Raw genomic sequence first — 14,771 nt, 5'->3', positions numbered from 1 at the left:
GGTGCGGGATCTACAACCGGCGTCGCCGCTGGCGGGAGCCTCATCTTCTTGGCGCTGGGGCCAACCGACTCCATTTTCCTTGTGGGCGTCGCGCCGAGCTCATGGGTTTGAGCAGAGTAGCCAGAGACGAGCCTAGTGGCAGTGCGAGTGGGGAAGAAGGAGGGCTGGGGATTTCTGTAGGAGTGGAAGAAGAGGAGCAGGCATTTTCTGTATGAGTGAGGAAGAAGGTGAGCGGGGTTTTCTGGACGAGCGAGGAAGATTGGGGAGCGGGGGGAATTGGGTGGGGAGACGGAAGCGGGAGAGCGAGCTGTTGTGTTTATAAGGCCCGCTGTACTAACTACTCGCTTTTTCCCAAGAACCGCTCTCTTCTTTTGTGTTGCTGCATTGGAGCTGGCGCATGGGCTTGGCTGACTGGCCATGCATGCAGGATGCATGTGCCCGCCGGCCACTGCATGCGCCTGGTTTGTTACTAGGCCTATTTAATAGGGTGGTTATTGTGGCACCCCGGCTCAGAGCGACCGGTTTACCCTGCATTGCCAGCCCAGAGACCTTGTCTTTTGGCAATGCACAACATGGTACAGAAAACAACCGCTTTATTCATGCTAGCAGAACATAGTACATATTACAACAGTTAGCGAGGCCAAGCGGCACACACGGTGGGGCTGAACAATAAAGGGGCCTCGATCATGACAACTACTCGGCAGCAGAACAACGTCGTAGCGGGACTCCATAGCACAAGGACACCGACGTGGACACGGTCTAGACTCGGACATCACTCCTTTCCAATGGGACTTTCCTGAAATCTGGCATGACACGCGAGGTCAGTACATTGAATGTACTTGCAAGCTCACAATAAGCATAAACAAGATGACAGGCAATATTATGATATTTATCCAAATTAATCAACAATGCAACTATATATATATATATATCCAACATGCTGTGACAATGCTCAATAGGTACTCATTCTCTCGACTTGCTTACCAGGTGTGACCAACAAAAATAATATTACCAAAACATACTCGTGATCCTTACGACGATCACAACCCGACCATCTCATGGCCCGTGATCCTTACGGCGATCACAACCCGACCAACTCATGGCCCGTGATCCTTCCGGCGATCACAACCCACAACTCATGTCCAACTCAACACGATGACCTTACTGTCATCCTTAGTGCAATTTTAGTGTGCATATTTATTAAGTGTTGACCCATGGTGTACCTTACTTTCGAGCGTGTCCATATCCGTGGACTCGACTATCGATAGATTAAATACACTCTGCAGAGGTTAGTACACTGTACCCACACTACGGAACCCATGGCCTCACTCTCCTATCCGAGTGGACCAACAGCGTTCTGACAAAACCATTTCACTGTCATGACACTCTCCCGGCCCCTCCGACTCAGACCCCACCGGGCTAGTTCTGGGTGGCCCCGTGTCTACCTCCAGACACCTCGACCACCGTTGTGGCCACGATCCACACTGGGATCCGGTACCAAACTTAACTTAACAACGGGCTCACAAGGTTATGCTTGCCTACCGGGCCAGGGTACAGCATGCCCATAACCTTCCCTAAATTGAGGTACCGACCAGAGGCACGACAATGAAACGCATTAAGGTCGTCCCATACTGGCAAATGTGGTTGCACTGGGAAAGACTCGTTTCAGCGGCACCACGACCCGGTCAACAACATGTTCAAGTTGAATTATTAATCAGGTTCAACTTTAATGTGAAAAGAAAATAACCGGTGTCATACTGCCATACCATGCATCACTTAACATATGCATCACATAACCGTGCAAAACTGCACCAACTACGCTCCCAAAGAGCCAACATAAACTCATGCTACTATACTGGTTAAAACCTCTCTTTACTCATACCAGAACTATTTCTAACAATAACCATCATTATACCTCATGCAAAATAATATTTAAACTACTCATCAAATTCTATGACCATATTATTTATTTAACTCTTGCAACTAGTTCTCATAATCTAACCAGCAATATTTACTTCAAACATACTGAAGTTCAAGAATTTTAACATAACAAGCATATAACAGAATATATTTATTATATAACTAATTTAAATGCATCAATATTCATAAGTTCAAGTATGAAAATCATAAATATTGAAGTGGCACCATGAAAATGTTACTGTGGCTTCCTTAGTACTGATGAGGTTCACAAGGCTCCTGGTGATCCTCAAGACAAGCTGGTTCGTCGAAAACATTCAAAAACCACAAAAGAAAATATCAAGAAACCTTCTGAAAATTTCCAGAAAATCCATATAGCAAGGAAAAATCCCATCTTTTGGGAGCTGTTAGATTTTTGGACAAAGAACACAATGCAAAAAGAATCACTGCATTTGGAATTGTAGAATAAAAGTTATGGCTGTTTGAATGCTACTAGAATTTAAATGAATTTGAAAAAAAGGAAATAGATGGGGGGTGACGTCGATGGCATATTTTCCCGGGGCGCCACCACTCATATCGCTTCACGTGCGTAGTGAGTGGCTGACTAGCGGGCCCCGCTAGTCAGGCCGGAGGGAGGGGAGAAAGAAACAGAGAGGCGCGGTGCTTCGCCGGAGCTTACGCCGGCGTTGAGGCTTCTTGGAGGAAAACTAGAGGGAGGGATCGACGGAGAAGGCTCTTGCGCACCTGCCCGTACCCGTAGCGTGGCTAACGGTGACCGGACGGTGTTGGATTCTTCCTCGCAAGCGGAGGCAGACCACGGTGGTCGTCGGAGATGAGGAAGACGGCGGCTAGGGGCGGCTTCAGGGGCTCTAGCTTGGCGCCACTACTAGGGAAAACCTTATACACAGAAATTTAGCAACAGCGCGGGCCAAAAAAGAGCGCTAGTGCTAAATAGCACTAGCGATTGGAGGAAAACCGTGCTACAGATACAACTTTAGCAGTAGCGCGTGTAGTGGAAAAAGCGCTACTACTAATATTCCCATTGCTAGAATGATAGGCTACGCATAGCAGTAGCAGGCTTGGAGGAAACGCGCTACCGCTACGTCATAAGTAGCAGCGCGTTTCCTAAGAAGAGCGCTACTACTAACGGAAATAAAATAAGATGAAAAACAAATATAAAAGTAAATGAAAATGAAAGAAATAGAAAAAGGAGAAAGGAAAAAAATAAATGTAAAGCAAAATAATGAAAAAGCGAAAAAACGGAGGAAGGCATAGCAGCAGCGTGTGTTTGTAAGAGGCGCTATAGCTAACGTAGCTGTAGCGCGTGTCCTAGACCCCCGCTATAGAAACAGAAAAGTAAATTAAAAAATGAAAGAAAATTACATAGCTATAGCAGCAACGCGTTTTGCAAAAACCTCTATAGCTATCTTAGCTATAGCGCGTTTTACCAAACGCGCTACCACTAATTTTGACTTAACCAAAAAACCGTTTCCCCCCGGCCACCACTTCTCCCCCAAATCCCTCAACCCACCCCGCGCGCCGCCGTCTCCCCGATTCGCCGTCGCCCCACTTCGCCGCCGTCTCCTCCCGACGTCGACGCCACCAGAGCCATGCGCCGTCGACGCCATCGGAGCCGCCCCCAACGCCACGGAGCCGCGCGGCCTCGTCAACGCCACCGGAACCGCCGTCGACGCCACCGGATCCTTCCTCGCCACAACTGCCTCCCTCGCCGTCACCGTAGATGCCCCTGCCTCCCTCGCCGTCACCGGAGACGCCCCTGCCTCCCTCGCCACCACTGCCTCCGTCGCCACCACCGGAGCCATCCTCTGTAAGCCCCCACCCCTCCTCTCTCTCTAATGCATAGGTTAGCTAGTTTAATTAGGTTAATTATCTAGGTTAGGGCAAAAATTTAGTTAGGGCTTTGACAGAGAAGTAGTTAGGTTAACTAGTTTAATTAGGTTAATTATCTAGGTTAGTGCAGAAATTTAGTTAGGGCTTTGACAGAGAACTAGTCAGGTTAACTAGTTTAATTAGGTTAATTATCTAGGTTAATTAGTGCAAAAATTTATTTTGGCCTTTGACAGAGAACTAGCTGCGTTAACTAGGTTAATTAGTGCAAAAATTGAAGTGGCCATGTTATATCTTTTCATTGAAGTTGTCCGATTGTGCCCAAGTGGCTTTGTTGTTTCCAGGGAATGATGCTGGGTGACCTATGTTTTGCCGGAATGTTGATTCATTTCTGTTTCGGCAAATTCGAGGTTCTCGATTTGTCCACTTTTTAGCAAAGGTCATGCCGAAATTTTCCGTGAATTTTTCCATGACTTGTGCTACAAACTAGGACATATCGAGTGCCCGGGATTTGCCGCACCAGGAAGGAGTCAACATTCCTGCAAAACAATAGTCCTTTTTATGTCATTATTCATTTTATTAGGTCTAGAATTAATTGACTAGATTTAATCATAGGAAACATGGCTAGCAACGATGAAGGACAGGGTTCTGGTGATTGCGACGACGTCTACCGGGCGGTAGACGAATTTTTAGGCTTACCGACAATCAACCGATGTTGTTGCTGGGCCCATCGGTGGCATTGGGGACTGAGACCGACACGCAGACCGGTGCTGAGACTGAGACCGATGCTGAGATTCAGACCGGCATCGAGACCGGCACTGAGACCGGCGCTGAGACCGGTGCTGCCTCGGGGAGCGGAGCCGGTGTAGAACCGAAAGCAAAGAGGCAACGGGTTCCTAACAAACTCAGGACTACTAGACTGGTGGTCACGGAGGTGGACGACAGCAATTTTGAGCCAAAGGCGCCCGAGGAAGCGCGCGCGTGCTACGACAATCAAATAGGCTGCATCATACGGACAACCGCCACCATCAACGATGAGAAACTAAAGAAGATAGAAAATATGAGGAGCTCCCTCCTAAAGAAGTTTCACCAGATATTCTTGTTCCCGGGCCAGAATGAGAAGGATTATGAAGATCCAGACGAGGACCCGACAATGAAGAAGATAAACAAACACGCCATGACCAAGTTTAGCGATGCGTTGGCCTCCTGGAAAAATTGAGTGAAAGCAAAGATCAACGACGGGGAACCCTACTCCGAGATTGTAAAGGATAATCCGACAATCACGGAAGAGCAGTTTCAAATATTCAAGGAGGCTTGCGAGGCCGAAGCTGCCAAAAAAGTCTAAGTACATGAAGGGGCTTCAAAAGAGGAACATTGGGAGCCACCACCTCGAAAGCCGTAGTTACGGCGGAAAGAGGTCCAAATGGGCCAAGGAGGACGCGGAAGCCGCGAGTCTGGGCATCCCAGACCCCTTGGCGGATTTCACCGTCCCGCAGGAGCATGACATCCTGAGGGCCCGGCACCGTTGGGACCCAGTGAAGAAGGTTTACGAGACAACACCGGTCATTACGGAGTTCATGAGACTGCTGGTAATTTTAGTTTCTGATCAATTCGACTGCACACATTAGTCATATTTGTAAACGATCCTTGTGCCTTTTGCAGAGAGAGCAGCACCGGATTGCGGCCGAAAGCGACTCGCCGTCTAAGGCATTGGCGAGGCCCAAGTGGGACACTCCATTCAACCGGGCGTTGAACATATTGAAACAACAACCTGTGGATACTCGACCGTCGTATGGACGCGTGCACAGTGCCGAAGACGGCGCCACATGGAAGAAGTACTACCGTGAGACCACGGAGGAGAGAAAGGAAAGACGGAGGTTAACTGAAGAAAACATCGACAAGAAGGTTGAGATTGCGGTTGAGAAGAAATCATCTCAGACAGTCGCAATAGCAGTAGCTGCCGCAAAACAGGCAATTGCAGATATATCTACTTCCTTGGTGACGGGCGTTTTCACTTGGACAAGGCAAAATCTAGAAAAAATTATAGAGGACTTTCCCCTTGCTGACTTCTTGGGAGCACCTGCTCCTGCACCGGCTCCCGTACCTGCTCCCGCACCGGCTCCCGCACCGGCCCCCGCACCGACTCCCGCACCGGACGTGCTCGGTGGTGCCTCCTCTTTGGCTGAGCTCGACGCCCTCACGATATCTGTCACACCGGCCCCCTTCAATATAAATGTATAATCTCCCGTTTTCATTGTCTTTCGGATGTCTCACGTCGCAGACTTTTCTTTGCAGGTCGACGAAACCCCGTGCACCATATTGTACACCATCGGCGAACAGAAGGTGGACGTGGGGAAGGCGACGATAATGGAGCCGAAGGAACCATTGTTCCACAGCCGGCTGATCTCCCCGAATGTCTTCAAGGTTTCTGTGGCCAGTGTCAAACCGGGCCACGAGAATTTGCCTCCTCTAATACTAGTGGGGGATGACGACAAGACCCCGCGGCGGCTTGGTGATTGTTACAATGGGTGGGTCCTGTTGTGGCCAAAGAGTCTGCTTCGTCTGGAGGCGGCCGGGAGCACACCCACGAGCACGCAGCCTTAGCAAGGTATGAACATCAACACCCCACCTACCCAATTAGCGTCGGGTTGGGTGATAGCGGACGGGGTAAGCAGGTGGCGCCATTAGTCGCTGATGACGTTGCCATGGATGAGGATGAGGATGACGATGGCGCTGAACAGTATGTCTATACTGGCGCCTCCTCAGGGTTTGAGCGTCATGAGTTGGTGCCTGAATTACCGTCTCAACGTATTATTGACGACCTTCCGGTAGTAAAGAAGTCTAGGAAGAGAGCGAGGAAAGGCAAAAAAGCTGATTCTATGATCCAGCCGCCTCAGCAGCCTCGGCTTCAGGACCGTGTAGATATCCCCGATGCGGATAAATGGCATATCCGCGGTCAACCAATCCTACCTGAAACAACGCTACGGGCCAGATTCGGCGATCTAAGGAGACTTCATGATGATGTGCTGCGGGTAGAGAAAGGCCTCATCGCCTCAAAAGATCCAGGATACCCACTCTACGTGGTTAACGTTCCGCGGCAAATGTCGTACGTCGACAGCTTCCCCGCGGATAAGTTCTTCCTCCGATTCGGTTACATATTCGACATGTTTCACGTGAAGAAGCTGGATTTTACGTTTGTCCGCCTTTATGCCTTGCACATGAACTACATCATTCGGCTTGAGCAGATACGTCATATCTGTGTTGCTGACCCGTACTACATGCACGAGGGCTTCTTGGGAGTCTGTGCAGAGCAGCGTGAATACGCGAGGGATTACATCGTCACTTTCATGCTCGCCAATAAGGACAAGGAGGCGATTCTCGTGCCTTATCATCCCGTGTAAGTCATCCGCGCTGCTATCCTTCCTTCGATTTCAATAATTCATTTGCACAGTGGAGGCTAATTAATTTGAGGTGTACTTATTTTGCACAGTGGCGGGCGCGCCGTCCTCATCATCCTCTACCCCCGATTCTCCCACGCTCTTTACTTGGACTCGTCAAAGAACATTCACAAAAAGGATTACACCCACATCAAAGATGTTCTCGACAGTGCTATGTTTTACTACCAAGCAAGGGGTGGAGAGGTTAGGGACAAGAAGAGAAGGGGCGGCAGGGCCGCCTTCAGCCATAAGACCGACTTCTGCTGCATCCAGCAACCGAACGATTCTCTTAATGATGGATTCTGTGTCCTACACCACATGCTGGAGTACAGACGGGATCACTAGAACCTTCACATGTCACCTAGATCTGGCGATGCCCATATTCTGCAATGGGCAAAGGACACAGGAGATATCGAGGATCATCGACTTCGAGCTGAGTTCTATAACATCCAGCGTGAACTTGCCCAAATCATCATGAATGAGGTCGTCGGAAAACAGGGATGTTCTACGCAGAAGGACAAATGTCGCGGGAAGACGTCCGAACATGGATAGCCTCTCAGCGTCTCGACATGAAGCCTTTCACTAAGCTCGAGGACTATCTCCCTGACATGGATGGATGGCACGACATGATGGAGTGATTGTCGATATATGACAATGTGTCCGTTTAGTCCATACTTTCTTTTATGACAAAACTTTGAGTTATGCACGGTGAAACTTTATTTGTGATGTAATTAAACCGTCCTCCTCCTCGACTAGCGAAAATCACTCTAGTTAGGGCATTTTGGGTACGATAAACTTTGTTATTTGTGCTTATGATATGTTGTTTCTATTTTTGCCAAGTCTGTCTCTTTCTGTTGCTCAACTATATATGTTGCATATCATCGACTCATGTGATGATGCAGGTGCATAGATCATAGATGGCGAAGAAGTGCTACGCCAGGAGTATATATACGACAAGTGGCCGGAGTGTCAGGTCCAGGTGTACCATTTTTCGGTTTCCGAGCGACAGGCAGTAGTTAGTTTAGGTTCACGCTAATGCGAGAGAGGGATACGAACTCATGTACTCAAAGTGATAGCTATTCTCGCTTATATCATTGTTTAGATGGACGACGATGTATTTGCAAGTAATCGAGACTTGTATCGCTATTTTCGAGATTGATGACGAGAGACCACTTTGTGTTGGATGATGATTATGATGATGACATGATTTGATGAGACTAATTGTATGTATATGCTATGATTACATTTGTATGTGGATGATATGCTAAAGATTATTGTATAAAGCCTATTCAAATACAAAACAAATAAAAACAAATATGCAGGAAAAAAACTAATAAAACTAGTAGTAGCGAGGGGGGAAATTTAGCAGTAGCGCCGCCTTACCAGTAGCGCTTCCCTGTAAATAGCGCTTCAGATAATATCAGTAGCGCCCTTTTTCTAAAGTGAGCTGCAGCGTGGGTCAACAAGCGCTACTGCTATACGTTAGCTGTAGCGCCTTATTAGTAGCTCCGGTACCCGTGCTACTGAGAGGGCCAAAACCTGCGCTGCTGCTAGGCTTTTCCCTAGTAGTGCGCGTTAGCTTCACGGAGGAGAGGCGGAGGCCCTGGCGGGGTTGCCTTGGCTTGGGGGTGGCCAGAGCTGCAGGGACGATCCAGAGGGGATCGCCGGCGAGCTCGGCTCGGGGACGGCAGCCTGCGGCCTGCCTGGCCGGGTTGTGGCTTCTAGTGGCTATAGGAGGGAGAGGTGGTGAGGTGCGATGCTCCAGGAGGCTGCGGAGGTGGGTTTTTATAGGCGGGGCGGCTAGGAGGACTCGGGCTCAGCCGAAGGACAGCTGTCTCCGACGCCCGGCGACGAATGGTGCCAGAGAGAGAGGGGGAAGGCGATGAGGGTCACGCGGGAGCTGTGCACGGACGCGGACGAGCACAGGAGCGATGAGGAAAGGGACGAACACAGTGCGCGGGCACTGTGCCGTTGGCCGAACCGTGCCCGTGCTCGCTGCGGCGAGCTCCGGCATCGACGAGCGGCAGGGAGGAGTAAAGGGGGTGGAGACGAGGATGATGGCGAGGGGAGACACGCTCTGGCTGGCCGAGCAGCGGGCACGCACGCCACAGAGGCGCTGGCGATGCGCAGAGCGCGCGTTTGGCATGCCAGCACCCTCGGACAAACGCGGTCACCGCGTGGACCGTGACATCAGGCCACATATGCACTAACCATGATGTCTGGCATGTAGTCCTTAGTAAACTTAGGTGTTACCACGGCTTGGTTTGTTTCCAGGTGCAGTAGAAGTGAAATGGTGAAGAGGTTAAGTTATTGGACAGAAACTTTGAACAGTTACTGTGGTCAAACCACAGGTATTCAAGGGCTGAGCTTTGGGGTTTTACTGACTCTTACTAAGGTGAATAAGCACAGGGAAAACCAGCTACATTGGAGCTAGTAAAAAGGTAGTTGCTGTAGAAACTACCATTTCAGCACAGAAGTGAAAATATTTTCTGTAGCCAAAATACTCCAAAGAGTGGTGAATTTTTTTTGCTCAGAAATGTGCCCTAGGGTCCAAAGAATATTTGGGATTTTTCTCAGGATTTTTGGGGCAACAGAAATGAGGGTTGCTTTGGAGGTCAAAGAGTTTATCTAGGGTTTAAGAGGCAAAATGAATATTTTTCATTTAAGAAAAATATTCCAAGCAATATTGTTGGGTTGGCCAGGGGTGAAATGATGGATAAGAAGAGGAGAGGGGGCACTTGGGTGAAAATCAAGGGATACCCAAGTGATCAAGTCCAAATGGAATGATTAAAAACTCCAAATCCAAAACCAACTCAGTTGAAAATCAAGCAAACAAAAGAGGGCAAAAACCAGGCTGTGACAGTTATGGAGTAAATTAAGGAGATTTATTTTCTCTATGTGCATCCACCAAATTAGAGGATGTGGTACTGGATGCAGACACTCACATTAAACTAACATTCAAAAGAACAAAAGTTCAGCATGTCTATGCATCTCAACGATTCACCATACTATAACCAATACAAAGCTGTGAGAAGGTGTGGAAATAAAGAAAATCGGTCGATGCTTCTCTGAGCAAAGGGCCTCCCTGCGCACGCATTAATTTCCTGGGCATGCTTGTTTCTTCTCAATGTTGCGAGCACTTTGAGCATGTTGGCAACTCCACAGCTAGCTAGCTGCCTCATCTTGCAATTGATGCTGACACATTTGCAGCAAACACATGAGGCAATAGAGATGACTCAACATGGGTCCGTATTGTGCAGTTCCCCTGAAGTCATATTCATTGTCCTGAATCTGAAAAGATAGGAAAACAGTAGCTATACTTAAACGGTGTTGCAAAACAGTAGCACATATCAATAACTCGGCATGACAAAACACGTTCATCTGGACAAAGGGGATACTGACCTGCCTGAGGAAGATTATATATAATTTCATAAGTCCTTGGTTGATTTCCACCTTCGGCTGCACTGCTTGTTTGCTCCTCCACACATGACAGGATCGTTCCGCACTGCATTCAGCAAGTCAACGTACGAATAAGCTAATTTCATCTTACGGTGGTCATTGTACCTAGTTACGAATGTAGGAATACCCGGAGCACCATGAGGTTAGCTGACAGCAGGTAGATGCAGCCATATAAGTTTGGTGCAGTGCTACCAAAATTGAGGTTTGTATCCCTTCCCGTTATGAGAATTCTTCTTGAAGTTGGTAGAATGTGACGGCTTGTTCTTTGCATCAAACTTGCCTTTCCCCTGAGATTTGTTCTTGTTGTTTTGGGGCTGGTTGGGCTGGAAGTTCTTCTCATGTACCATGTGGGCACTAGAAGCTCCCTCAGCGACCCGAGCACGTTTGTCTTTTGCTCTCGCCTTTCTCCTCAAAATCAAGAGTGCTAATGAGATCCAAAACAGAAAACTCATGTCTCTTGTTTTCCAGAGAAGTAGCAAAATCGTTCCACGAAGGTGGAAGCTTGGCAATGATGGTCCCAGCAACAAATTTGTCCGGCAACACACACTTAAAGTACTCAAGTTCCTTAGAGAGTGACTGTATCTCATGAGTCTGCTGAACAACAGAGCGCTCATCAGTCATCTTGTAGTCACAGAATTGCTCCATGACGTACAACTCGTTGCCAGCGCCCGAGGGCCCAAACATGGCCTCAAGAGCTTCCCACATGTCTTTGCCGCTGTCAAACGACATATATGAATCCACAATGGAATCGTCAAGAACACTCAGCAGGGCGGCTTTGAAGAGGGTATCCATGTTCTGAAAAGCTTCCTGCTGTGTAGGATTAAGATCGACCTCAGGCTTACCCTTAGTGGCGTCATAGAAGTACATGATCTGAAACCAATATACTGCTCTTGTGCGCCACCTTTTATATTGCACCCCCTTAAAAGTAGGTGGCTTCAAAACGCAACAAAACCACTCGGAGTAAATTGCCTGTAATCAGGTTTTTGGATTGGATTGTTGAATATATGAGCAATTTAGTATGAGATTTAATCCGAATCAGCAGTAAATAGATCATGACGACAATTGCAAACATCAAAGTAATGATGCGGACTAAACTAGGAGGACAGAATCACATACTGTACAGCGGGAGCAGAACCGATGTAGTTGATGTTGTCACTCATGTCATTGATGAAGAGGTTACCAAGGTCGGGGAAGAAGGCTGTCGTTGAGGAAGTCGTCGCTGGCAGCAGTCACAGGAGTGTGCACCCCAAAAACCTGATCGCCCCTCTCCCGTACAGGATCACGAAAGGTGGAGTTCGGAGGACTGTTGTCCCTTCTCACGGTGCACTAACCGGAAGGAGGGCTGGAGAAGAATTGCGTGGCGGCGCTAAGATCTGGAACGGTGCGAAACCATATGATACAGCGGCGGATAGGGCAGAGCATGTCAGGTCGGTCGTGCGAGTATAATAGTAGGCCTTTGGCCCCCCAAACCCCATGTCCAAGTCAATAATAGCTAAAAAAAGTCAATAATAGCCCCGCCAAGGTTTGTCTCAAAAAACGGAGTAATTAAGGCGTTCGTTAGTCCCTTATAAATACAATATCATTAATAATGGCCCCACCTTTTATCTCACAAAGTATGTTGGAGTACAACCGGCTACACGTTTACAATCCGCTTCTCTTCTCTCTCCTCTTCTCTCTCCTTCAACTAAGCACAGATACTATATTTAAATCCTTATAGCCTGCTTATGTCATCTAATTGTAGTACTTGCTCTAAAGTTACTCTCCATTGTGTAGTCTGAAATGCCGGGCGTGCAGCGGGCGGTGCCCTCGGTCGGCGTGCTACTTCAACGGCGGAAGCATTGAGAGGTCGCGTCGCCCTGACTTGCCATCAATATGGAGCGGCGAGCTCAGCTGGCGCCAGGCAGGAAGCACACGCGGGAGGGGGAGAGGTTTTTGTTGGGCCAAAAAGGTGAGAAGCCAACTTGGGATCTGTCCGGATGGGGAAATATCATGTGCTCCCATACTCTGCATATGACACTAGTCTATGTTACTACTCCCTCCTTTCCGGTTTATAGAGATGTTTAGAGTAACATAGTAATATGTTACAGTATAAGTTACTCCCCACTATGACCAGCCTTGGCCTCTCCCAGTGCTCCACCATGTATAGCTGCAAAGCCTACCACGTAGGCATAAAATATGATGTGGCACCAATAAACTAAGCACCTATGCATTGAAGACTTGAGTTACTAAGCCATTTAATGCACTTAGCACCTCATCTAAAGAGCATTAATAGTATAGCCAGCTACTGGCTATAAGCCAGTGCCATGTCATCTACAGCCCATCTTATGGTCAACATGTACAATAGTAGATCAAAAGAGTGTACTACTTTTTTTTATTATGTGGCCCACCTTTTATTCTCCCAAAATGCCTAGGAGCACGTGCTAGAGCTGGCTCTTCACGAAGAGCCCGCTTACCTTCTCTCTCCTCTTCTCTTTCCTCCAACTAAGTAGAAATATACTAGTTTATTCCTTATAGCCCGCTGACTCAGCTCTATTGTACTTGCTCTAAGCACATCTAAGCACTTACTAGCACCCCCTTGACCGTGGACCTTTACGGTGTACGTCACCTTGTGTCTCATAGTTTTCCTCGTCATCATCTGAGTCCTAGAAGATCTCACCCATATCATGCAGAAGGAGTAGAGGCGACTGGGGACGCACCACCACCACATCGTGGGCACTCCGTATGTGCTCGTGTGCGTGAAGTGTGCGTGTTTTTCCATCGGTGCTAGCTCTAAGGCCGAGGCTGCGGTCGTTTTTGTCTCCGACTAGTAGTTGAGCAACGACGACAAAGAGGTGCTGCAAGAGATGCGTATGCACCGTTGCGTGCGAGCTTCGCCGTAGCACGACGAATCAGACGTCACCGCGGATGGCGCAGGCCTCCATGTAGCCGAGTGTGTGCGCATGCATGTGTTATTCATGTGCATTCTGCGGCCGAGCATGTGTGCATGCGTGTCTTGTGTACGTGCATTGTGTGCTCCATGCTGTGTGCGTATGTGCATGAGTTGGACCGGATGGAGTTAGTGCGTTGGCTTGTGTACATGCGTGGTTGCATGCATCCTATACATGCGTGGCTTGTTGCGTGGTTATCAATAATTCAATATGAACTACTCCCTCCGTTCCTAAATATAAGTCTTTCTAGCCATTTCAAATAGACTACAACATACGGATGTATGTAGACATATTTTAGAGTGTAGATTCACTCATTTTGTTTCGTATGTAGTCCCTTATTGAAATCTCTAAAAAGACTTATATTTGGGAACGGAGGGAGTATAAAACATCTTCAACTTAGCATCCTGATGTACCGTTTCTAGTGGTTAGCGAAAAGTTCATGTTCTTTTATTTGTTTATAGGTGGGCAGGCGGCAAAAAATAGGGGAAAACGTGCAAGGTTCCTTGCAGACGCTCCACCACGAGGTTCCTTGCTCCTCCTCGATCGTCGAGAATCTATGCTCTTCAACTCTTTTCTTTTACGAGAGCTTTGTCCATCCTTTTCCCAACACGCGAGACATCTAGCATCAAGGTTCACGTGTCATGCAAGAAAATGGAGATAATCAGATAAGCAGTGCGTATGTGAGTCGTGCGGGGGGAAAAGCGGGGGAAACCCTTTTTCGTAAGTGAGTCGTGCACTTCGATGGCACCTACGCAATATTTTTTCTCCTCAATGGCACGTGAATAGTGCACGTACTCAACGACGGAGCACGGGATGGTAGCAATGACATGGTCAGCCCTTTTTTGGAGAGAGTATGTACTACTAGTAAATAACTTTGATGTGTCCCGTCAACTCGCAGAACAACGAGAAGCTTGATTACGCCTTCCCCCTCGCCAACGCGTGCGCGGTGGCTCGTAGCACGAGGAGAAATTTTTGCTTACAAGCGGTGGACGTGCAGCAGTTCATTTGGTGTCAGATTGCCAGAAGCACTACTGTAGAACCATCGACTTCCGGAAGAGGCGAAGAGCCAAGCGCAAGGTCACCTACTAACCTTAAGGCTAGGCGTAGTGGGAGTAACATAAGTAGGGGTACCTCCTTTTTTTATTCTAGAAACAACCACACGCGAATATCAAGGTGTTGGTTA

Source organism: Triticum dicoccoides, chromosome 1B, assembly GCF_002162155.2.
Source record: "Triticum dicoccoides isolate Atlit2015 ecotype Zavitan chromosome 1B, WEW_v2.0, whole genome shotgun sequence".
Lineage (NCBI taxonomy): Eukaryota > Viridiplantae > Streptophyta > Magnoliopsida > Poales > Poaceae > Triticum > Triticum dicoccoides.
This window is presented reverse-complemented; position numbering follows the sequence as displayed.